Raw genomic sequence first — 24,242 nt, 5'->3', positions numbered from 1 at the left:
GCTACGCTTGGTTGTTCAAAGCAGATAAGTTTCTGTAATAAAAACTTGCATCAAGGAAAGTGTCAAACAATTTTATTTGCTATATGTAAATGTGGAGCTTTCAACCTGCCACTGCGAACGCGTCTCTTATACGGGGAGAACCTTAATACGGTTTCCGCAGCTCCTGCCGCAATTCTCTATGTTATTCAGTGACGTTCTTGCAGAGATGGAAACAGTGCTGACGTAATACGAAATACAGCTCCTCAATATTCAGCTGACGTTGTTCCGAATTGATCATGAGGAACCCTGGATCTCCTCGGATAGTGGATTACAATCCTTCTCTTGTGAATGATGACAGGCATTCTGCAACTTAAGAATTCCATTACCTCAGCAACGTGAGACCATTCGGTCGGTAGTACTGAATTAGGACTTTAATATTAAACGGACCTCGGGGTATATTCTCCTGCACGGCGGATGATGGCCGCACAGTGTGGACCGGAAACATTTTCCGCAGGTGCGGAGGCGTATCTCGCGTGGCGGTTATTCATGTTCAATGGACGTGAATAATTAATGCGTGACAGAATCCATTACTAGTGCGAATTGAGAAATGGCAGAATAATTTAAAGGAGACTCAAAGGAATAAAATCTGTCAGTATCCGTGTCAGATGCGAGGACTATAAGAATGTTGCTTCAATAGATTCAGTGGCGGTAAACCATTATTCTGCGATGTTGTTTCGATGCATCTGAATATGTGCAGGCTTTTGCAGGTGATTCACAGATGAAGTGAAGTCAGGTGTTGATCTTTGAGCTTGATGGTAATCCACAAGTAACCGGGAAGCGCTTACATGAGCTGAGGCGAGATGCATGGATAAAAATTATGGAGGGCAGTTTCCGGTGAACACAAACGTAGTCCATCATTTACAAAGATCATATTTCATGAAACGCGGCTCAACTCTCGGGCATCGGTACGCTACTCGGGAGATCGCGCCTCCTGGGCCAACTTCAAAACACTGCTGACACTTTCATTGAAGCGCGCGAGAGAAATCTGAGGGAAACCCCCAGACAGCACAGACTGTACCGGGCTTTGAACCCGAGACTGCTCTCAGTCATGATGCGTAAGGCTGTAACCTTCACCACTCCACCATCTCACTGAACCATCCCAGCAGAAGATCGATGTGAAATGATAAACTAGTTTTCCGGGCTGTGTCTTGATTACGTCAACCCCTCTCCGTTTTTCGGGTTGTGTTCTTCTCACACAAACACACATGCCACTTCCTCGCGAAGAGTTGATGATGATGATGATGAGGGGAAAATGTGCAGAATATAGAGGCCAAGCTTGTCGTGAGACCAGGTACTTGAGAGAGATTATGTAAAAGCACATGGCTAGTAAGGTGTTAACATGATGAGCCCACCTGTACACTATAAAATCTGATCCTCCTACGTACCCGATCAAATAAGCGGTTCACTAAAGACAGGAGATTCATAGACGGCGCGACTTCGAGAACCGTCTGATCCTTGAGGTTCACGCTGCAGCATGAAAAGTTTTAAGCGGTACATAGTGGGTTTGTTAAGTCTCCAATGTGTTGAACCGCATAACTGCGCCGTTAAACCCCTGTGAACCTTCTCATCTCGGCCACGAAGAAAGAAAGAAAAAAGCAGGGAAGGTTAACGGACGTATTTTGGTTACCGTTTCTATTTTCGGTACTGCTATATTTTCGTTTCCGTTATCTGTTTCTGATACCGGCCCTTCAATTTCGTTTCCGTTACTGTTTCCGGTAATGGAACGGTTGTTACAGAGCTGCGAGAGGACAGCCCTTCCGGCTCTGTCAGCACCCTGTTTTGCACAAGTGCCTTCGGTGTCACACGTACACACTACGCAAATCATTTTACGTCGTTAGGATGCGCGCATTTCGCAAGCTTTAAAAACGAAATGTAGGAACATGTCTTCAGTCACTCGGAGTCCTGCAACTCAAGATGGGCGTAACCTTCATTCAATGTCGCATTCATAAGCGGACGCTCTCAGTAGTAAATAATACTGTCATCGCCACGGTGAAATTAAAAAAAAGAACGAAGTACAAAATAAGTAAATATAGTAGGCTGTTTGTACTATGGTGGAGTATAGTCATGTGTTGATGTCATGGAGCTATGAGGACTGGGACGAGGTAAGCGACGGATGCACCCGCGAGATCCAATATTGCGCTTTCCTTCCATGCTTTCATGTAGTATTTAGAGCATTACAGGGAATGGAGTCATCAAAACAAAAACGAAAAATGAAAAGTCACTCAAATGCCATCGCACAACAGGAATAGCCATTACCCGAATTCAATACCGGACGATAAATTCGTTTCCGTTTCTGTTTCCGGTAATGGAGGGTCGTGGTATGCGTTTCCGTTTCCGTTATCGTGACCATATCCAATTTCGCTAATATACCGTTTCTGTTTCCGTTACCATTACCGTTACCCTTCTCTGGAAAAAAGTGACTCATGAACTTTTCACCAACGGAAGGATTGTGTTGGCAGTGTTCCAGTAGCCGCTTGCTTGCGTTCGTGTTCAGTCATGTTGTTGAGCCAGCGTGGTCTGCGTGGCGTCGTTGTACGCGTTTCAGATTTCCAGACTGCAACGAGCTTATGTGGAAAGACACCGGTACGTACGTGAACCTTTCGCTACTCTTTATTCATTACACGGTCACCATTCATATTCTTTGTTTCAGGGACCAAGGGAAACGATGTGGCCTCCGTTGATTTCCAGACTGCAACGTACTTATGAGGAAAGGCATCGGTATGTACCTAGATCTTTTTTACTCCTTAGTGGCTACACGGTCACCATTCCAATTGTTTGTCATAGGGATCGAGGGAAATGATTCAGCCTCCGTTGGGTGCTTAGGGTGAACCTTAGGCAGGCAACTGTTTTGCTACAGCGAATAAAAAAAAAACATTGCAGGTTGGATGACATATGTCATGAGAAGGGTCTTGGAAAACGGAATGCAGATAACGGGTGAGCGTGGAACTCTTTGGAAGAGTGGCGAGTTAGCTGATGTTACTTGTTTCTCGTTTCCGAATAGAAAAACTCATAGACGTTCAGTTCATCATTCGTACAGCGAGGTTGAAGATACAGGCAGTTCGTTAGCTCGTTGCTTGAGCTTTATAACATATGTACGCATGCATATGTCCACATTGTTTCATTGCTTGCTATGAGGCTGTGCTTTGAAAATGTTTCAAAAGATTCGTTTGCTCCGCCTTTTGTGTGGGCGGAAGCAGTTTTCGTTTTTCGTTGGAAGCTCGCAGGTCCCCGTGGATGCTGCTGGTGCTCCAAATGACATACGGAGATAACTCGAGGGCACAAGTGAGTGCGGAATTCTGCCTCGCTGAATGGTGTTTTTCTTTTTTTCGTACCACACTTATTTTCAAATCTTGTTCTTTGTTGCAGGGTTGAAGAGACTGACGCGGGAATCGAGCATAATGTCTTATTGTTAACATATTTCCTGAGCTGCCTTATGGAACATATCGTGCGTCTCCGATCACTATATCTAAAGGTTAGCTATGCTTTCATTAAAGTTTGCAGGTCCCTTATATGGCGCGACAGGGCAACTTTGAAGCGCAGTGAATCACAGCGCGTCGGTTTGAAACCTGAACGGCTTGGCTCGTGCTCTGATCTGAATATTTCGTCAGCAGGTGTTCCCGGCAATCCGTGTGTCTGCTGGCGTTTCGTGTGGACGAGGCTGCTACTAATCCACAGTGAAGAGTCACAGTGCACCGCCTCTGCCGAACTCTTATGTGTGACAACGGAGTTTGCGTTCCGTGCAAGACTCTATCGACACCGAACTTCACGTTGTGATATTGATAACTGAACAGGAAAAAAGTGCCTGTCGTGTGCGCATGTGTTTTTTGTTCCTGCTCATCCGCCCGTGTTCCCGCTCCAACCGTTCGAACGCAGTAGTCTTGGGTAACCACTGTAAAGTATGTTTGAAATAAGTCTACATTCGTTTTGAATGTGGCAGTATTTGTGGGAATCCCATGCACAGATAACGTCATACTGGAAAATGAAGTGAATTTGGTTTGAACATTGTTGCCAGCCGGGCGGGGAAGCCTTACGTGGTAGATGGGGTAAGGTGGTACATAGCATGGGAGAGCGTGTGAAAGGTCCATATCATTTCAAACAGCTCCTTGCCAGCCCTTTCCCCAGAAATCGACATATTTCCAGGGTTGTTCGCATATATTATTTTGCCGTGACAGTCGGCAGTGGACCCGCAAATATACACGGGGAGGATCAACCGGAAAATCTCCTCTTCGGCTCACGTGACTATTACGTGACGTTTGTCAACGTTCCTCTCCGACACCTACTGTTCAAGTGCTCTCTACAACGGGACGCAAAGAGTTCAGCATTTTCACATTCGCGTCGTATCTCCGCAGCTCACTAGCGAACCACCCTCGGCGCGCACCAAAACAGAACCACGTGGGCAGCATAAACGACCAAAGCTGGGCTTGGAGTGGGGCCGACGAGATCGCGCGGTGTCCCCACTGGTGCCCTTACTGGCACCCACTCCTGCGCTATCTATTGCACACGGAGATACCGGCACACCCAAGGTCATCGGAGCTACAGCGCATCCGCATAAGCAGTTATGAAAAAGGTCCATTCTGCACCAGGGGAGAAGTCACTCGCCAAGGCCGCGCCCACATTTCCCCACTCTGCCCTCATGCATGCCGCTTTCTGCTCGCGAATTTCAAAGCATGTGGATTCCAGTGATTTATAATGCCGGTAATAAACTATAGAGCTCGAAGAGTTGACGGAAAGTACAGGAGGGATTCGGTAAATCAGGGGCTACACCACCGGTGGAAACATATAGCTACGCATTGATGCTTGCTTGGAGAGCAAACCATCCGTTTAAAGGGGCTCTGACCAGAAGTTGAGGGGGCTCTGTCGTACTTGCAGTCGATAAAGCACCCTCCATGCGAAAATTCACGCATTAAAACCCCACGGTTTCTCTAAACTCGAATTTTAAACATTCGACTTCCTCAGAGTGCAGCGCGCCTATGCGTCAAACCGAGAGAACATACGTTTACATAGGATATCCACCCCAGCGAACCATCAAAATCACGTAAACATGAGGGCCACTGGCAACACCCACAATTGGCTCAAACGCATCACGTGGTCACGCAATACCCTGTCAATTCCCTTTATGAAATAGCGTTTATGTGTTAACATGTTTTTGTTACGGAGTCTCAAAAGGAAAAATATACCCTTCATTTAACACGTGCAGTAGGTTCTACGATTGCCTTTTCAATGTGCGTTCTGTTGTCTTGCGTTCCATATTGTTCCGTATCTGGTCAACTGTAATGGCTGCCATATGACGAGCTTGCGAACTTGTGTAATTCCCGGCTCATCCTGCCTTTTTCTGGTCATTGGGTTGGTGTTGGAGTTGTTCGCCATATTCTGAACGTTTCACCTATCATTGCGGCGTACTGTTCTTGACCTGCTGCGAAGCAAAGAACCAAAGCAAAGAAGGCAGTCACTCGCCTCAGCGAAATTCTGTCTGCCGCATATCAAAGGAGCCTCGGGACCTGATGATGTACTGCAAATGCTGAAATTGAATTCTTTGAACCTTCATCTAAAGAAACCAAGTGTGCTCTCGTGTGGTTCTGACGAAAAAGCAGTTTCAACGAGGTTAGCACATTTCTTTTTGAGTTCCAAGTCTACGCACTCAAAACCATGCAAGTGCATCCGATCATTCTCGTAGCTGTTCTGTAACACGTATGCTTTCTTACGTATCCCACAGAGCCCTCCGCTTCATGAACCCAGTTATATTTTATATGATCCTTCTGATGGCCCCTTTAGGCTATGCCGCTCTGAAGCATTGAGATGACGAAAGTTCGTGGGGGCTGCACCTCTGCTTTCGAAAGATGAACCAGTCATTCCACACTGTGCTTACTGGCTTTGTATTGAGTGTGACAAATCCGACAGACCTGGACTGCCTTTTTCAAGGAAGTTCGAAATGCAAGTATGTGTTATATTGGCTTCACATATCCCCACCACATATTGAGTGGGTATATCGCTGTACTTTTGATGCTATAACATATCTAGCGTACATCATTATTGAACACCTAGTGTGGAAAACTCGACACCTGCTACACAGTGCCAACAATTGTTTCTGCCTTTTCTTCGACTGCTTATTTTTCTTATATTATTTTAGTATAACCGTCTGATTTTTAATAGTCACAATTTTTCCATGGTTTTGGCGCACTATAGCCTGAGTTGCTTATGTGCCATTAAAATTGATTTATCATCATCATCTTTAACTGTCATTATTCAAATGAAGTGCCATGTTTCAGTTGGATACAATGATATGGCCAGATATATTTTTTGCTTTCGTTGGAGTTGCTCATTTCAGAAGAATAGTCACTGTGAAGTTTGTTTTCTGAAACATTAAGAGGACTAAAACCAAACACTTTCCTTTTAGGACATCCCTTATGCACCTGCATTTCAATTAAGATCTGTGTTACAAGAATGACAGACCACTCAACAGCGATGAACATTTGAAGTCGGAAGTGCTGGAACGAAGATGCGTTAATCTGTGTGAAAGGTGCTTTGTACGTGTCTGAGTCGAGGGCATAGGTCACAAGCTAATTTCTGTCTTCAGAAGAGGTGTCAACTATGCTCCTTCTATCTACTAACCAGCTCCACTTTTTAGGGTTCCCTGTAAACTAATGGAGCGCATCATATACCAACACGTTATTAACCATGTTGAGTCTATCAATTATTTTTTTAAAATTCCAGCATGACTTTAGAAAAGGGTATTTAGGCAAAACAAACATAATTCGATCACAGCATTTTAAACTGTCTTGATTTCTCGGTCCACGTAGATGCAGTATTTTTTTTATTTTGTAAGGGCTTTTCACACTGTGCTTTATGCTCACTTGTTGGCCACACTAGCCTCATTAAAATTTGATCCTGCTACCATTAACTGGATATGCAGTTTCTTGACTAACCCAAACCGTGCCAACAATTCGTGAGTAGAACCTATTATTTCAACACCATGCAGCGTTTGCCACGTTACATTTGCATCACATTTTAATCTGAAGCAAGGCCCTTGGGTGATCGGTCCTGCATAATTACACATCCCTCCGTTATGCAACACCACACAGTTCTTCAACCTATGACAGATAAATAAATACATTGCCAAGTAAATTGTTTACAAGGCTCATTACTCCATTTCACCACATTACCACAAGCAATTGTTAGAGTAGTGGCCCAGGGTATGAAGCTCGCCACTAACCGACTTAACACAACAATTGAGAACAAGGAGAGTGAACGTTACGTCGCCTATCCGGGTGGCATCATCGCTACAACAGAGAACAGTCAAAAACAACACCGAAGGAGTCAAATCAGTGGTGTGCATTCCTTTCATCCAAGGTGTTTCATACGCCATTTGAAGGGCACTCAGTCCATCAGGCATTAAGACTGTGCATATAAAGTTAAGTGCATAGACTGTGATGCCACCTACATTGGCGAGACAGACAAAAGACGTGGGGCAAGACTAGAAGAGCACACAAGGGACGTTGCCAAGCCTTCTAATGAACATGAAAGAACTGATGTTCTGAGGCTGGAACAACATAGAAGGGACATACAATACATACAAAGCCCGCTTAGCTCAATTGGTAGAGCCCTGGACCGGCAATCCAGAAGATGTGGGTTCGACTCCTGCAGCTGGCTAACCTTTTCAGTGACTTCTAATGCTGCTCAAACCAGGACCGAATTAGTCTACCATTTGCCTAAGGGACATGTATTTAATTTTGATGGTGTGGTAACCTTTGCACATGACTAGCGATATGGCCCTAGAAAGTTCTTAGAGCCCTGGTTTATCAGACGTGATGCATCAGCCTGTAATACAAAACGTGGCCCCCTATCGGATGTGTATGACGCCCTCTTAGATAAGTAGGCTTATGTGCTCGTCTTTCGCCTCTGTTGTACTGATGATGCCACCCGGACAGGCGGCAAAACGTTTACGCTCTGTTTTTAATCGTTGTGTTAAGCGGTGTTTTCAGTAAAGGATGTTACATTATGAGGTCGTCACCCGGCATTTGAAATATATTTTCAAATAAAGTTGCTGCTTTAGAAAGCTCATTACATTGTAGAAATCATTCTTATTGCCTATTGCTTAGGGGATACCGTTCTTGCAGTCACATGAGGCACTGAAGGGCCAATTTCAAAAGTAAAGGCAATCTGATTTATGTTCTTGCCGACATGCAACAGCGTATGCACGAGGTAGCTCCATTTACAGGAGCCTGAGAACACTCAAAGCAATTAGTGTGAAAGCATTATACATTGTGTGCAGCATTATATATTTGCTTTTGCTAGGGCAACCAAGAAGGATGGATAGAAAGACAGTTACAACCTGTTTCCACAAAAGACACTCAGATGCATTAGCAATTTCCTCCAAGAGAGCTAAGGCTTTTCCAGATTACCAGAACATGGGTACCTGATTGTAGATAACAAGAACTCATACACCAGAGGTCAGTGTTATACACCGAGTCTTCACTGGGCACTGTCGCTGTTCCTCTCATAAGGTGCTGTCTATGAACCTGACGCCCACTTCTGGTTGCACTGCCTGAGGTAACTCCAGTATGCTTTCCCAACATGAATGGTCACAACTTCACAGCTTCTATGAGCAGTGTTGTATGATATGCTATGAAATATATATATGAAATGATGGTATGAAATATGCTATGCTATGAAATATATGGTATGCAATATGAAATGCTATGCCTTGACAGATTATGTTGATATCCTTCTTAAGGCCGTTGAGAGATGTTCCTTGCTCCCTTTATTCCAAACCGCACTATCAGACACAAGCCCACTTGCCACCAAGCCGATGAGTATTGCTTCACAGTCAGGGCAATCAAGGGAATCAATCACTGAGGCCCAGAAAAGCTGTTTTCTATGGGTGATCTGATCCAGGGCTGAGATATGAGTCGCCCCGAGAAAGCACCAGGGTTTCTTCGAATTTTATATGTGTGAGCTTTTTAATTTCCTCCTTCCCCCTTTTTTATGTAGTACCTGATTACTTTAGCATTGTACAGCTTTGGAGATTTAGGATGTGGAGATGATGTAAGAGGGTGAATTAGGCTTTAGGCACAATCAGGCAAAGTGTGACAACAGACCTTTTGAGAATGTTTATCTATCATTCACGCAAAGAGAAGGTAGGTATTACAATAGATGTTACATCTTTTTCTGGTTTTGATATTTATTTATTCATGAATATACCTCAAAGGCCCTCGCGTGCATTACATGAGGGGGACATCAACATGGGTCACTTAACAAATAGAGAAGTTACAAGGAACATGCATATTTGAAAGACAGACTCTGCTTTTCATTTGTTCATCAGTCTTGCTCAAGAAATTGTTCAGTGTACCACCGGTACACAATGTCACGAAAGGAGTGCTCATCTATCGTTCCGCAAGACTCATTAAAAAGGACTAGTTGTTTCAACACAACATATTGAAGTAATGAACCATGCATCATCCTGAGAGCTATAAGTCATCCTAAATACAGATGCTGAATTATTTTAAATGCGATAGGCGAGCTGTGCGAAGAGGTACCTTCAGTTAGGATGTTGGGTACTTGAAGCCTGTGGCAGTTTCTGTGTGGAAGGCCCGCCAGATCCTGTTCACTGCACAGGCCGGGATGACCATGCTCGTGGTAAGAGCACCTTGAAAACTAGCGATACGCAGTATATCCGTATCGTCTACGCAGATGCACATAAAATATAGTTTAGGCAAATAGGTAACCGGTCACAGTACAGGGTGTGTGTCGTGGCATTTCCACATGTACTTGAGAGCGACCGCAATTTATCTGCACACACCCTGTATATTACTACACATGCTGTATATTCTTTTAGAAACCAACATTTTCTTTTTTTTTTTACTTTCCAGTGAATCGAAAGTAAGAACACTCAATATCGCTAAAAACCTAAGCACAGGGCAGTACATAAAAAGGTGACTTAAGACACAGCACACTGACAATTACACAGTTGCCTATATTGCTTTTCTCCAATTCACAGTTCCGTATTGTGTCGTCTTTTATGTGTTGCGTCCTGTACTGGAGTTCTTTGCGACTTTAATGCAGGACCAAACTAATTTTGAGCGCCCAAATTTTAACATCGTTCGACAGGACCACATGTGACTTACTTGTGAATGTGGTCGCTCATAGGTTAGCGCTGCCCACGGAATTCAAAATATGCCACCTTCAGGACAGTCGTATTGAGGCATAAAAGTTGGAAATCTTCGTGGGTTGTACGCACTGATATTGCTGTCATTCGGCTGCGCTTTCGAGCTCCTTGCAGCACAAGCATTTGATCTCCTTCGGCATTATGACACACCAGCCGCACCGGCACCTTAAACAGCAAGTACGCATTAAATATGAGGACACGAAATTTCAGAGAACGTTTACATGTTCGATCACAGTGTGCGTTAAAAAGCTCATCGCTTACCTGTCTGTCGAAGACAGGCAACTGATCCTGTTTGCTTAATCTGTGACCGATGTTCTAGAGCTTTGACTTCGGCTCGCATTTGCGGCATCGGCGATGTTTCGAAAGCGAGGCTCCCGAACTGTTAAGCACACAGAATTTCCTTCCCGATCGCAGAAAAAAGTTCCGGGCTCGAAGCCTCCGCGTTTCTTGCTTCGACGTCCATATTGAAGGCGGTAGAGTATCGCCTGTTGCGATGAAACTCCCCACTCTCCAAGGCCGAAAATAAAGTTGTTGTTGTTGTTGCTTTCCGGATGTCGACTCTCTCACAGAACTTCCGGTCCGGGCGCCCAATGAAACATCAACCTCATGTTTTCGTCACGCACACGGAAACTGGCGGATATCCACTACAAAGAGGCTAGATTTCGGCGCCGATTGCGCGAGTTGAGGAGGAAAAGCCAATCTGGTTTTCAGCTCCCCGTCTTGCAAACTTTGCCGCCGCGCACAGCCAAAATATTTCGCGTGTGGCTTGGAGCCATATTATACCTTCGTAATATGTAGATGCAAACGAAAGATTTGTTAAACTTCTGGTCAGAGTCCCTTTAAAGATGCAGGAGAACAAGATCCATGATATGATATACAAGTGAACGTTGTGCGAGTCTGCCGATGGAGAGCAGGCCAATTCCCCAACACCCGTTCGTGACATCAAAAGACCTTCTATCGATTGTGTCCAGGGTTCTTCGGAGCGCCTGCCGGGGCCTAGAAAATAGCGATCACATTCTTTCAGAATATGCTTCGGATCTACTCTCAGGCTACAGGTTGAGCGCATCAGGGATGTTGCAGTACCAATTTTGTGAAGAAACTCGCTGAAACTCTTGTTTAAGCTCAGTAATCACTGAAGGATTACTGAACACATGAAATGGGCAACACCAATCTCTTATGCAAAAAGAAGGTTTTTGGGAAGGTATACGTGCGTGCCTCTTTTGCTCGGATTACACCCAAGCCGGTTCGCAAACATCATCCTATTTGGCAAAAATCCGTATTCTCAAAGTTGTTGTGGAGAAATCCTTTCTTTTGCACGAGACGGAGTTCTATTTCATTATTCCTCCTGCGAAGAAAATGAACACATCTGGGCGGAAGTTTACTCGCAGAAAAGGGGATGCTGAAAAGCGAAAATATTTTCGACGCATGAACACTGCGCCGGTGCCTTTGTCGCGCAGTGCTGCACAGTCTTTGAAATTCACCAATAACATAAACCAGGATTTCTCTCTTGTCGGTACCCACAAGCAAAAACTTGTGTCAAGGCATTCCTTTTTCCGAGAGTGCGGATGATTTGCATTTGTACCCGTACCCGGCTTTCGTATCCGTGTAATATACAAGAGCTAGAAAGCAGCATTGATGCAGACTTCGCAGGCTGGTTATACGGTCAGGAGAAATTCAGTCGGAGACAGTATGTAACTAGGTGATTCATTACTTACAATACAATTAAATAACGCTATAATTAGATGTTATCGACGGAATGGGAAACACTAGAATTGGAGCCAGTCCTTATTAAAAGCAACCATCTTTTGAAAAAGAAAAATCCCGAAACCAGCTTGTATACTTTGATGTGTCAAATACCAAATATTGCTACGCGAATGTGCTGAAACCGAAGCAAGCACGACGCGAGCTCAGGAAGAACAACAACCTAGCCCAGTTTACAAAGCTACGACAGCTCGACAGCAGCTACACAGCTACGACAGCTCGCCCCTGCACAAGAGAGAGGGTAACGTTTGGAGTAACCACGCGACGAACTCTCTGTCCACTGATAATGCAGTAATAAGGGGGTATTAGCAGTACAGCATGGTACCCCACGGCACGGTCACGACACCATGTTGATGAACAAGGAGACGTAGAGACAATCATAATTCGTGGTAGTGGTGGTGGTATGATGTTCTTAGGAAGAAGAGTGAGGTCTCCCTTCTCATACAAGGCGGCAAGTTTGACTCCATCGTGAAAGGAGAAGACGAGAAGGGGGAGTAAAAGAGAAAGGATGGAGGGTCAGAAATTAAAAGAAATTAGAAATTAGAAACGTAGATATAAAGAAATTAGTAAGAAGGGAGGGAGAGAGAAGGAAAGCGTTCACGACAGTCCCACAGAGGAAACGAAAGCTAGGAGCGCGTCTCGCGCTTTTCTACGAATATGGGTGGGACCCTGCGAATACGAAATCTCGTCTAGAGAGCCACAGGGAAGTGATAAGGCTCTGAAGCTCGAGGTGAAGGTGTCTCTGGCTGCTTGAGACTCTGCACAGTCCATGTTGATATGCGCCAGGTCGCCGAAACAGAAGCAAGTCTCACAGCTTGGCGATGACCCAAAGCCCAGTTTGTAGCGAAAGGCGGGTGTCATAACGTACTTGCATCGGAGTTGGTGGAGAAGGGCAGATCGCTTCCGGTTGAGATCCTTCACGGGGCATGGTTAGGAGAAGTGTCGCACTTCCGGGTAAGCAGTCAGATGGATTTCTCGAATGTACGCACAGAACTGCTTCCTATTATGTCGTGGGTCCAGAGGTGCAGGGACCTCTGGAGCAAGCTTGTGGTAGCTGTTGGCGATCCTGTCAGCTGTTTCGTTGCCAGATGTTCCTACGTGGGAAGGAACCCATTGAAAACCCACGGCAATACCGTTCTTGTTGAGTTGTTTCCATATCTCAAGTATGGTACGTGCTATGGGGTCGTCGATGCGGGGGTTACTTATCCGCTGAAGAGAGCAGTTGGAGTCTATAAGCACAATAGCACTCTTCTCTGCGACGTTGTGTAAGAATTCCAAGGCCTGCTTGATGGCTACGAGCTCGGCTAACGCTGAAGACACTTGCTTGCTTGCTTGGTATGGGTTATGGAAGGTCAGCCTTCCTCGCGGAGGCTTGTGTGGATGCGACCGCCCCACGAGTGCTCAACTGCAGGGCACCAGAACGCTGCCGTACTACTCCCGGTAACGGGATTGGTGGACCCGCCGGTGTAGATTTCCAGTGCACCCTCCTTCTTTTCCAGGATAGCTTCTTCTACAGGCGCCTTTGCCACAATGCTTGGGACATGTGACTTCTTTCTGACACCCCGAAGAGAGAAAGAGCATTGCGGTCCCTGCCAAAGAAACGGTGGCTCTTCCACTCTGGAGTTCGGCCTAGGGCCAACAAGCATCTTGTAGGTGTACCTCCCCAGTTTCCTGAAGCGAGATCCGCGGTGGAGGCGTATCCTGCGGATGATCTTCCCAGCGTGTGACCTGTGTAGTCTGTCATACTGTCGAAACAAACGTTCAGCAGGAAAAAGACGAACGGGCATTGATCCCGCTTCCCCGTAGACAAGTTCGCTGGATGATTGCTGCAGGAGACCCAGAGCTTTTCTTAGGCCCTTACGCTGAGCTGCCTCGAGCTGAACTAGCCTTGTTGGTGGCGGCAGGGCGTATGGGTGGGAGAATGAACAGTATGCGGGAAAGGACAAGAACTTGTGTAGCGTGCACAACACCTTGGAGAAGCATCCCCAGTCGGTAACATGGAGTCGTTTCAGTACGCAGGTCCGCACAAAGCAAAGTATGCACAGTTCATGGCTGCAAATCTTCCAGTAACGTTGGCGTGTCTGTTTTCGCCTCCCTCGAGAAAAAAAACCCATCAGCCGCGGTGGGGAAAAGGGAACTGGGCGAGAAAAGAAACTTTGGTGCTGCTGGGAATCACAGTATCTGTGCAACGAATTTTAGACCACAATGTATCGTCAAAGCAATAATATTTCATCGATGCTTGCACAAAAGCTTTTGCTGCGAGATCCGGCTATCTCAAAGCTGAGGACCTCGCCGTCCTTACATTTCTGCTCGCCTCTACCAAAAGTTGCGCGATCATCAGCACAGTAGCAGAATACTTCTGCAAGCGACAGCACCCCATGTTGGCGTCCACAGAAGAATCCACGTGGGCCTCACGTTGATGTGTTACCTCCTTACTTGGAAGAGGGACCAATGAGATCGCTTCAGGGCAATAGGATAGAGAGGGGAACTCGAGAGCACCGCAGAGATTTGACCTACTTGCTTTCCGTACAGTCTGCTGTGGGCCTGTCACACTGGTGCGACACGACATCCAGCACCCTGCGACGCAGTCGTGTCGTGCAGAGTCGTTGTCCAAGGATGTCGCCGACTTACCGTCACACTGATGCGACACCACCGCGACGTGACAACAAGCCTGGTGTCGTACGCATAGTTTTCTCAGTGTGACATCAGACTTGATTCGACAGCCAGATGAATCACGTCGTACGACCGTGTCGTGCGACGTTGAATCTCTGCTCAAACATATGCGATCATCGCTGCAGTAAAGAGGCGCGTTCTGAGAGCGGAATGAACAGGAGGCCAGAGACAGGACACATAATAAACTGATTTACTTGAACATAACAATTGTAAAATGTTCGAGTTGTTTCAACGACATTATTTGGGTTACAGTTCTGACTTCAATAATGAACAGGCGGACCGACTGAATTGCCAGTGAGGTAGCGTTAAATGCATTAGTACAGGATTGAATTCAAGTGTCTTAGGTGTGTCGGGAGCCCCAACTACTGCGTCCCAGGCGGAGCCACCTGATGAGTTGATGCACGATGTCGGGAATCAGCGGTCACCACACACACGGCACACTCGACGCACAACCGTTCGCTTGCACTACTTGTGTCCAACCTTCCCGTCGTCTTTGCTGTCTTCCTGCGCTTTTCTTTTTCAAGCGTTTTTGGATTCTAGGAAGCACTGTCATAAAAACTATGGGCTGTTTCGAGCACCACCCCCCCCCCCCCCCCCCGAAAAAAAAAATTAACGTGAGCGCCGAACGACACTCTGCGGTTACAGCTGCCCTCCCGTTTTCCCGTTGCTCGGCTCTCGACAGAGGCCAGAGACTGCTCGTGGCATCATGGGCTTTCTGACGCCTTTTTGAGCTATGCGGACCTCGTTGGGCCTTTTCACGATTCTAGGTAAATCTTTACTGGCTTGTGCTTGGACGTTCACTTGATATTTGCAACTGCAACGGAGAACATATGTCGATGGTAGCTGAACAGGGTTTCACTTTTGACGTGGAAAAGATGCTCATAGAATTTATGAGAGGAATCCTTCCATTTGGAATCTCAAAGATCCCGATCGTTCAATCAGAACTATTACCGGTACCCATTGCGATCTTCGAGCTCAAGTCTTCGTAGTCAAGACGTTTGCGGCGCAATAGCCACGGCCGCGATCAAATTATCTGTTTCTCCTCGTCGCCTTCACTGCTGTGCTGAGCAACATAAAGAGAAAGCTGCAAATCTTAGCAAAAGTTGCGCGATCATCAGTACAGTAGGAGAATACTTCTCCAAGCGACAGCACACCCATGTTGGCGTCCGCGAGAAAGAGAAAGCGCGGCTAGCGCACCGTCCTCCGTCGCCATTTGCATTTACCTTGTGACAATAAAGTTTGCAACCCGCAAGTCCAGCCAGTGTGACGCGCGACAGAACACGACAGGTGTCGAGAGCAGTTCTCAACTGCATACGACTGGTTTTGTCGCACAAACAAGTCGTGTCGGGAGTTGATGTGTCTCGCCTGCGTGACTTGATGTTCGACACGACAAGACACTGAACTTTCGGTTGTCGCACAGACAAAAATCTTGCAGTGTCGCAACAGTGTGACAGGCCCCTAAGACTTCAAGAAACACCAAACAAGTTCAGCGATTGGGAATTTGGCAGCGCTCTCTCGTGAGTAAACTGTATTGCATGTCCTACCGTATACCACCTATTGAAAAGACAGATCGAATGGCTTACTGAGAAATACAAACTGTAAACTATGGCTCTAACTCTCTATGCAAATAAAAGCTCAAGGGACTTCTCACAATCGCGCAGTTGTTTGGGAAGATGGAGGCCGCCCTGGAGGAATTGCGCTCTGAACTGAATAATAAATGAAGCGATGGCGACAGACGTGAGGATTGCGCTGGAAGAAGCTAATCAATATCGGAATTTCGCGAAGCACGAGGAGACAAAAATCAATTAAGGTACTAAATAAGGATACCGTGCGATTGTGCAGATCACAGATACACTCTAAAAACGGTGACGGTTTTCTGACACACATAATCGGTTTGACACTTTTGTCTGCGTCAAAGTAAGCATTTGAAAAGTGTCACGAAACAAACTTGGCCTCTGCAACTACCACAGGAGAATTTAAGACTTTCGTATGTTTTGTAATTTTGTACTTTTTCGTAATTTCGTATTTTCTGGGGCCGTGACGTTTCAAGTGTGAAACTCGCAGAAGGTGCAAGTGTTGCTGGCGAGTGGTGACACACTGTTTCGGAAAGTGACTCCTTGGTGTTTTTTTTTTTTTTTTTTTTTTTGTTAGTCTGCAAATAATGGTAGTGGCAGGCCGACAGTCTAAGCAACGAACGCGCATGCGATTGCTAGCATTCGGGGCCGGTGCCTGGAAATGGCGTTTTCCACGAGTGATCGGACGTCCACATTGTCGGAACATTCCGAGGGATGTGCACGAACCACTCTTCGCAGTGATTTGCACACATGAGAATGGACACTTTGCGCTCTCTGTACCCGATGGTGCATGTGCGGGAAATCTTTCGTCAAGCATGTGTCTATCGGTGAATCTTTAATATGATTTCCATGAGTACGTAACTACGAGCAGACTTGTGAGAATTACAAGGGTCGTTCAAGGTTGATGGAAACTTTTATTTCTTTAAATGCATTGGAAAACGCGGGAAGCCGAATTACGTCAAACTAACTAACCAAACTACGTCAAACTAAACTACGTCAGCTTTTCAAACTATTCACCTTGCGCATCTAGACACCCCTGCCATCGCTGCGGCAACTCTTCGATGACTTTGGCGTAGAAAGAAGTAGGCTGCTTTGTAGACACTGAAGGACATCTTTCGGGAGGGCTTCATCTGTGTGAAACGTCCGTCCTCCAAGGCGCTCTTTAAGGGGCCCAAACAAACGGTACTCGATTGGGGCTAAATCTGGGCTGTAAGGGGCATGGGGCAAAACCTCCCAGCGCACTTCGGTCATGTTTGCTACCGACAAATTCCAAAGGCTTGGCATTGTCATGATGAATTTCCCTTCTGGACAACATCCATTTTGCTGCGAATTGCGCTTCGCACGGCACCTGTATCAATGTGGAGTAGCACTGGGCATTAATCGTGACCACATGCTCCAAGGTGTCCACATGGGTCACTCCGCATGTCCCAGAAGACACATGGATTTTCCGGCAGAAGGTTGCATCTTGCCTTTTTTTTTGGCTGCGGGGCTGCCTTATGTCGCCATGCCATGTTGCTTCTTTTTTTTTCTCTGGGGTGAAATGATGCATCCTGGTTTCATCATATGTGATAATGGATTTCATAAGTTCGTCCCCCCATTATTGAAACCGGTTCAGCAGCTGCTCAGAGAGTGCAGTGCTCGGTCCCTTCAGGTCACAAGTGGAATGTCGGGGGGGGGGGGGGGTATATTTATTAGACGAAAGGGAAAAGAAAAACGGGAGAAAGGCCAGCCAAAGGTCAGGGTGTCGGGGAATCCACCTTGTACATACTTTGCGGGGTAAGTGCTCGTGAATGATTGCCTCACACTGATGATGATGATGGTGGTGGGGGTGAGGGTTTTTTATGGGGCCCCGGCGACGGAGGCTATAATGCGCCAAAACGTTGTTAAAGTTGTCATCAGTGTAAAATGTCGGCAGTGTCCATATTGCTGGCACTAATATTACGCTGGGCTGAAATGTCCCGAACTGTTAGTCGCCGGTTCACGAGGATGCCTTGCTCAACTGTTGCGGTGTTCACTGACGTGAGAGCTGTCGAACGAACGACTCCCAGTGGTTCATTTGTCGCCATATCTCGTCCTTAGCCAAACTGTCTGCACCATTCGCACGCTCTCTCCCTCGACGTCCTTCCCCTACTGTGCCTATAATCTCCGCAAAATCTCAGCTGGTTTGACGTTCCCCTTAACAAGGAACTTGATTGTGCATCGCTGTTCCACAGCTACAGACACACTGTTCGCCGCCATGATGCTGCACCTGCTGCACGTGTTGGTCCCGCGAGGATTGCACTTAGTCCTCCGAAATTTTTAGTTAACTAAATTTACTCATTGATTTTTCTTGAGCAAAAGTCTGGGTTAACCTTGAATGACCCCTGTGCATGGCTTTGCGCTGAAATATCAAAGAAAATGGTTTCTGCGCAGTCTGAGTAATCCACCTTGTAGGCAATGACATCTACTGCATGCGTGAAATATAAATTTATGTTCAACGTGCACCACATTCCATGTCCAATAATTTGTAGCTGTATCCACAGTGTACCCATGAATATACAATCAATCGTTAATGTGTTTAAACTCGATGCCACACTGCAGTGATCATGAACAAAGAAAAACGTGTCTCTGCCGGTGCCGTTTTTAGCCCGGGAGAATGGACAGTGTGTTGACCGACTCAAAATCTGTACTGCAAGCTATTGAAGACACCGGCATACGAGGCTCGTTCGCACCCCTGGTGACGGACGTGTTAATGGCTTACCAGCATCTGTATGAAGTAGGACATAAGCTTCTCTAGTGGGCTCCAGCCCATTGTGGTTTAGTGGGGAACGAGCCATCATCCTGAAATAAAGCTGTTGTTGTTGTTGTTTTGGTATCGTGGGGAACGAGCAGGCTGACACCGCCGCAGAAGCAGCTCTCTAATCTAGGAGACGGGTGAGTATTGCGCTGCTGAGCAGGGACCGTCGTTGCATTCTTCGACGACTCTGGCACCCCTGGCTCCCCGCTAATGGAAAGCTGACTTTCTCTTCATTTCTATGCTTGCCAGAATTGATAAAAACGCTCCCTTTCCGGATACCACGAAACATCTCTCGTCAATACACTGCATAAATTCATCGGATGCGACTCATATGGCTTTGACAGCTCCGTGACGTTGTCGCTTGAGACAAGTTGACTCTCCAGGATGCCGCCACTATGGTGGTGATATGGGAGATCGAGAGCACATCCTTCTCCATTGCCCGTACTGTATACCAACCTTTACGAACCATACTCTCAGTGTGTCTAAATCAGCTGGACTCTCGTCCTCTCACCATGTCAAAATTGCTTGGTCCATGGCTAAATCCAGCCCACCAACGCTCTCCCCTGAAAGCACTGCGAAACTCTTTGGACACCGCAGGACTTCGGTCCTCACTGTGAGGCGACTTATTATTATATTTCGCCGCCTTGACGACAGCAATGGGGTAGAGTATAGCCCAGAGAGAGGAAACTCCCCAATCATCATCACTGAGGTACTCCTGAGGAGGTACACTCTAGGGAAAAAAGGTAGAATTTTCTACCCATCTCGGTAGAGCTATACTGAGAGAAAAAAGAAACTACAGAGTTGAAACTGTCGTTCTACCAGCTTGGGAAAGAAATTCTACGCTTTTTTTTCTGTTTGTTAGAGGAAACGTGAGAGAGAGGGAAAAGGGCTTATCCCGCGGACGAGAAGGCTCGCGTGCATTGTCCCGAGATGGTAGATGAACAGTCGTTCTACCAGCTTGGGTAGGGAATTCTACATTTTTCTCTTAGAGTACAGTCCTGCATGCGGCCAACACGGCCTGTTAAAAAACGAAAGCAAGCTGCACGAAGAAGCGGTGCTTTCCGATGAGACATTTCTTTCTTGGAAGATGAAAGTCACTGAAAAGGTTAGCCAGCTGTAGGGATCGAACCCACATCTTCTGGATTGCCGGTCCAGGGCTCTACCAATTGAGCTAAGCTAACCCGCCTCTCGAGCGACTTTCGGGGTGCGTCATCTGAAGGGACGACAAACCAGCCACTCACTCTCACTCACCCTCCTTTCACTCTTACATTTTTTGCTCACTCATACACACATTCATACGACCTATGAATGTATGTATGAGTGAGCAAAAAATCTTCCATCGTTGATTTCTTAGGCAACTTGAGGCTTTGTTTGTATCTGTCCCTTCTATGTTGTTCCAGCCTCAGAACATCAGTTTCTCTCTTATTTCTTTCTTTTTACTTTTTCACTGCCCTGGCACTTTTTTTTAAACCTTCCTCAGTTCTCTCCATTCATGCAGAGTGTACTGCTCACAACACATACCATTTGCCGACCATCTGCAATTATAGCGTTCACCATGTTGGGTTTGATTTTATTTTCGGAAATAATGTCGTCTCACACCAACACTGCCACCAAGGAAGGCGGCGGTAATTGTTTTCTCAATTGAATGGTTCTCTGCAATAACGACGTATCGAAAATGTGGACTTTGGAGAAATACAGGGACACCTGGAAATTATAAAACTTTTTAAACCTGGAAAATACTGCAGCCATCTTCAAATGCAGCAGTTAAAGGTACTGTAAAGCAGTAGACAAGCATTTTATGCCGGCGATGTGACTAGAGACTTTGTAGCTTCTAAATACCATATGCGGAACCATACGACCGACAACGGGCTATAAATGTTTTTAATTTGCCATGAAAAACGCGGCGTAGTGGAGCAGTGCGACGCCTGGTGTCAAACAACCCCATGTACAGCGGGCAACACTTGGTATTACACACTATTACATCGGAACTTCGTTATTTTAGTAACCATATTATTAGTTTCCCTGTTTCCCTATGCATTCTGAAACCCCTGTTCACAGTGTTTTTTGCGAAGTAACCCAGCGCTGGCCGCTGTTCGATGGAGGCTCTCCCTACATCACTGCTGCGCCTGCGAGCTCCTTCTGTTCGCGGCCTCTTTCGAACGAGCAAACTCTCTCTGTGAACCTCTGTGAACAAACAAGTCCCGACGCTGTCTGGCTTCTTGAACGTCTGATACATTTTTTTCAACGGCTCAGCATTTCATTTCAGTTCGCTTATCCGTTTATCCTCAGATGGGGACCGTTGTGTGGATTGCAAGGGCGGATTTTATGGTGGATTGTTATGCCGGGTCCAGTGTTATACGCATGCAATGTGGTTGCCGCCGTATGTGGCAGGAGTACGGATTCATTTCGAATACCTAGTACAGTGTTGCCCGTAATCTTTAATTGTAATTTTCTAATTAATTGCACCTTCGATTGAAATGAAACTTGCGCAGTTTTTGTCCTGGTGGCTTGGACTATCGAATAGCCACACTAAATGACATTTGATCGGTGCTGTTTTACAGTACCTTTAACGTTTTTTCGCACTCCGTGTAAAGTAGATCTGTATTTACCGATTTCTAAAGACTTGTCTTTAAAACGATGCAAGTTAGTTTACATAGCTACTGCTAACGATGATGATTGTAGTTCGCACAAGTAACTAAGGTTATAATGTGCCAAGATAGAGAGAATAGCAGATAGGCTTTCAATCGTTCTTTCTGAAATGAGATAAAGTTTCCCATCCTATTTGTCCTTCGTTTTTGCCTCGCGCCATGGCATGGATGTACACTATGCCCTGTCTACAACACATGTCACCCTTTTGTGTGTGTGTTTTCTTTACCAAATAGCCCGATTCCGTTGACAGCCATTTTGTACTTATTACGTCACACACAATGCGACGTGGAAAACTTGTTGGAGCTTTACTATTGCATTTATTCTTTATCCCTATATCAACTGAAATGTGTATCATTTTAACATTTTTCTCTAAAAATGCAGGGTCCTCCGTCGCTTACAAAATGTAGCTACCTCTTTCGAAGTGGTATACATGATAGATTTTCATTAGCACTCCTATGATTCAATTTATGATATTGCAGCCAGTGTGTTTACATTTTGCAGTGGAATGTAATACAATTAAATACTTTTCCCATATGACGGCGCTGTCTTACTCTACTGAGCATGACTGGGTATTTCCTACAGATTGGAAAGTGTCATTATATCGCACTAGTGTTACTTTGAGCATAGGTGACGCATCTCTGATGTTAGTACTCAGTGTAAATCAGTTGCAATATCGTGACACTTCCACACCTGTGACATTTCGTGCACGCGCGAAAAAATCTTATGACACATGTATCAGGTGTCCCAGTCATAAGCGTCAATATCTGACACTTCACAAAAGCGTCACTTTTTGAAACAAAAATTACGTTTAGATAAACCTGGTCTTCAGCAACAACAAGATGATCAGGAACGACTTCGCCCTCTAGCCTTACCTTTCATTTTGCAGTCTACAACAATGCAGAACGCCAACGCCTGTTATAAGTGAGCAATAGCGTCTGAGCACTCGAATGTACCGTGCGAATTTTCGTGTCTGATTGGTGCGATATTCTAACAACTTATTGTACATTGCATGTCCGCCACACGATCATTTACCGACACAATAAAAGAAGGGAAAGGTGTTGCGCCATATATAAAGTACCGAAGCTGGATAGCCAAGATTCCCCCAATCGTCTGCAAGCATGAAGAATATCACGGCAGTCGAACCCTCGTTTGCTTTCCAGTTGTGCGGGCCCCAGGCTCCCAGTTTTCCCGACGCGATGGGCTTCATCCACCAAGGGGCTGTCGCGGTTAGGCAAAACAAGAGGGAGTTTTGTAAAGAAGGCGTCGATGTCTTCTTCCCACTATAATTGAAAAACCTCCAGGGTAACAAAACATGGACTCAGAGAAGCGTTATTGTGTTCCGCAACACAAACGCCGTCACAAAGACTTTCTTTTCCTCCTTTTTCCGCTGCTTTTTTCACCATTTGCTTGGGCCGCGGTCCACGACTTGTCGTACTGCGCGCTATCCTTTTCTCCCCGTTATCTTCAAGGCATGCACAAACGACAAAGTACACAGCGACATCCAGCATGTTTTTTTTCTTGCTTTTTTCTCCGTGGCAGCGCGGTTGCCACGGGGTCAATTGTGGGCATGTCTCATTCAATGACATCGTAGAAGAAGGATATTCTTCTACGATTACTCACGAATGCAGTGCAATGCGTGCGTCGTCCTCTCCAATGCGAACACAGCGCTGTCAGTGCCTGTGGAGCTCGGGACATGATGCCAACATCATGCTAATTAATTGCATTAATTGCCTTAGGAAATAAATTGCACGATGCAGCATTGCATGTGAATGATAGCAGACGCAAGTACAAATGGTTGATTTCACTGCATAGCTTCTAAGCTAAGAAGTGTGCGCCATGTTTGGTATTAATTATTGACGTAGAATACGTCATTGGGCTGGCCTCGCTTAATGTTAACAGTGTGTTTCAGCTAACGTGTCACAACAGTCTGCTAAAAGAATGTTCTTGTATTAAAATTATGAGGCCAACGACATTTAACTGCACGAAACTTTTGACACGTACGCCGAAATGATTTCATCCCATTTCATTTTTTTAAATTTATTCACTGGAACTATCGAATTTGCCTAGTTTCTGTAGATCTTCTTCTCCTTCTTTTTATTTCATTCTTCTTCTTCTTATTTTTTTGCCAAATTCTTGCCAGAAAGGAAGTGCATTGGTGGTGTACACAGATCCACGAAGTATGCTCCCTAGTGCAATGGTAACAGGTGGAAAAAATGTGCGAAGGTGGTGGATTGAGATGCGCGATTGCTGGGTCGCGCTCAGTGCTTCGCAAGTTTTTTAACGAACATGTTCCCCCGGTGGAAGAAAACGGCTGCTCGTTATCTTCCGTTTCCCATTAATCTCTCATGTCGGTTTCATACTAACGCGATATTTCTCCCGTTTGTGAAATGAGTCTGTGCTGGAGCCGCTTTTTTTCTCGGTGATCATCCGTGTGCTGACCGTGTTTGAGACGTTTGCTTGTTTTTTTTTGTGTGTGTTTTTTTTTTTCATTTTCTACAGGTTGCACTCGTGTTCATGTATGGACCATACAGACTACCGTATTTCCTCGCGAGTGGCGTGCTCGCAATGATAAATTTCCCCCACACCACATTCTACGCGATTTTCACGG

The 24,242-nt window shown here is 45.8% G+C and overlaps 1 protein-coding gene and 1 long non-coding RNA gene across 6 annotated transcripts in view; one reads left to right on the top strand and one right to left on the bottom strand.

Moving 5' to 3' along the window:
• The window catches only part of LOC135385380 (thrombospondin type-1 domain-containing protein 7B-like), a 552,806-nt gene that overhangs the window by 415,310 nt on the left and 113,254 nt on the right, over nucleotides 1–24,242 (bottom strand). The gene's annotated exons all lie outside the window — the stretch shown is intronic.
• Nucleotides 2,534–7,045, top strand: LOC135383431 (uncharacterized). Of its 4 annotated transcripts, none has more exons than XR_010419872.1 (8): nucleotides 2,534–2,622; nucleotides 2,690–2,757; nucleotides 2,824–2,973; nucleotides 3,041–3,131; nucleotides 3,237–3,321; nucleotides 3,406–3,511; nucleotides 3,651–5,974; nucleotides 6,434–7,045. It is a non-coding gene; the product is annotated as an uncharacterized LOC135383431 (long non-coding RNA). The 4 variants fall into 4 exon arrangements; XR_010419871.1 differs by having other exon boundaries at nucleotides 3,041–3,321; nucleotides 3,651–3,930; nucleotides 5,812–5,974; XR_010419873.1 differs by lacking the exon at nucleotides 3,041–3,131.

This window comes from Ornithodoros turicata, chromosome 2, assembly GCF_037126465.1.
Source record: "Ornithodoros turicata isolate Travis chromosome 2, ASM3712646v1, whole genome shotgun sequence".
Taxonomy (NCBI): domain Eukaryota; kingdom Metazoa; phylum Arthropoda; class Arachnida; order Ixodida; family Argasidae; genus Ornithodoros; species Ornithodoros turicata.
This window is presented reverse-complemented; position numbering and strand designations above follow the sequence as displayed.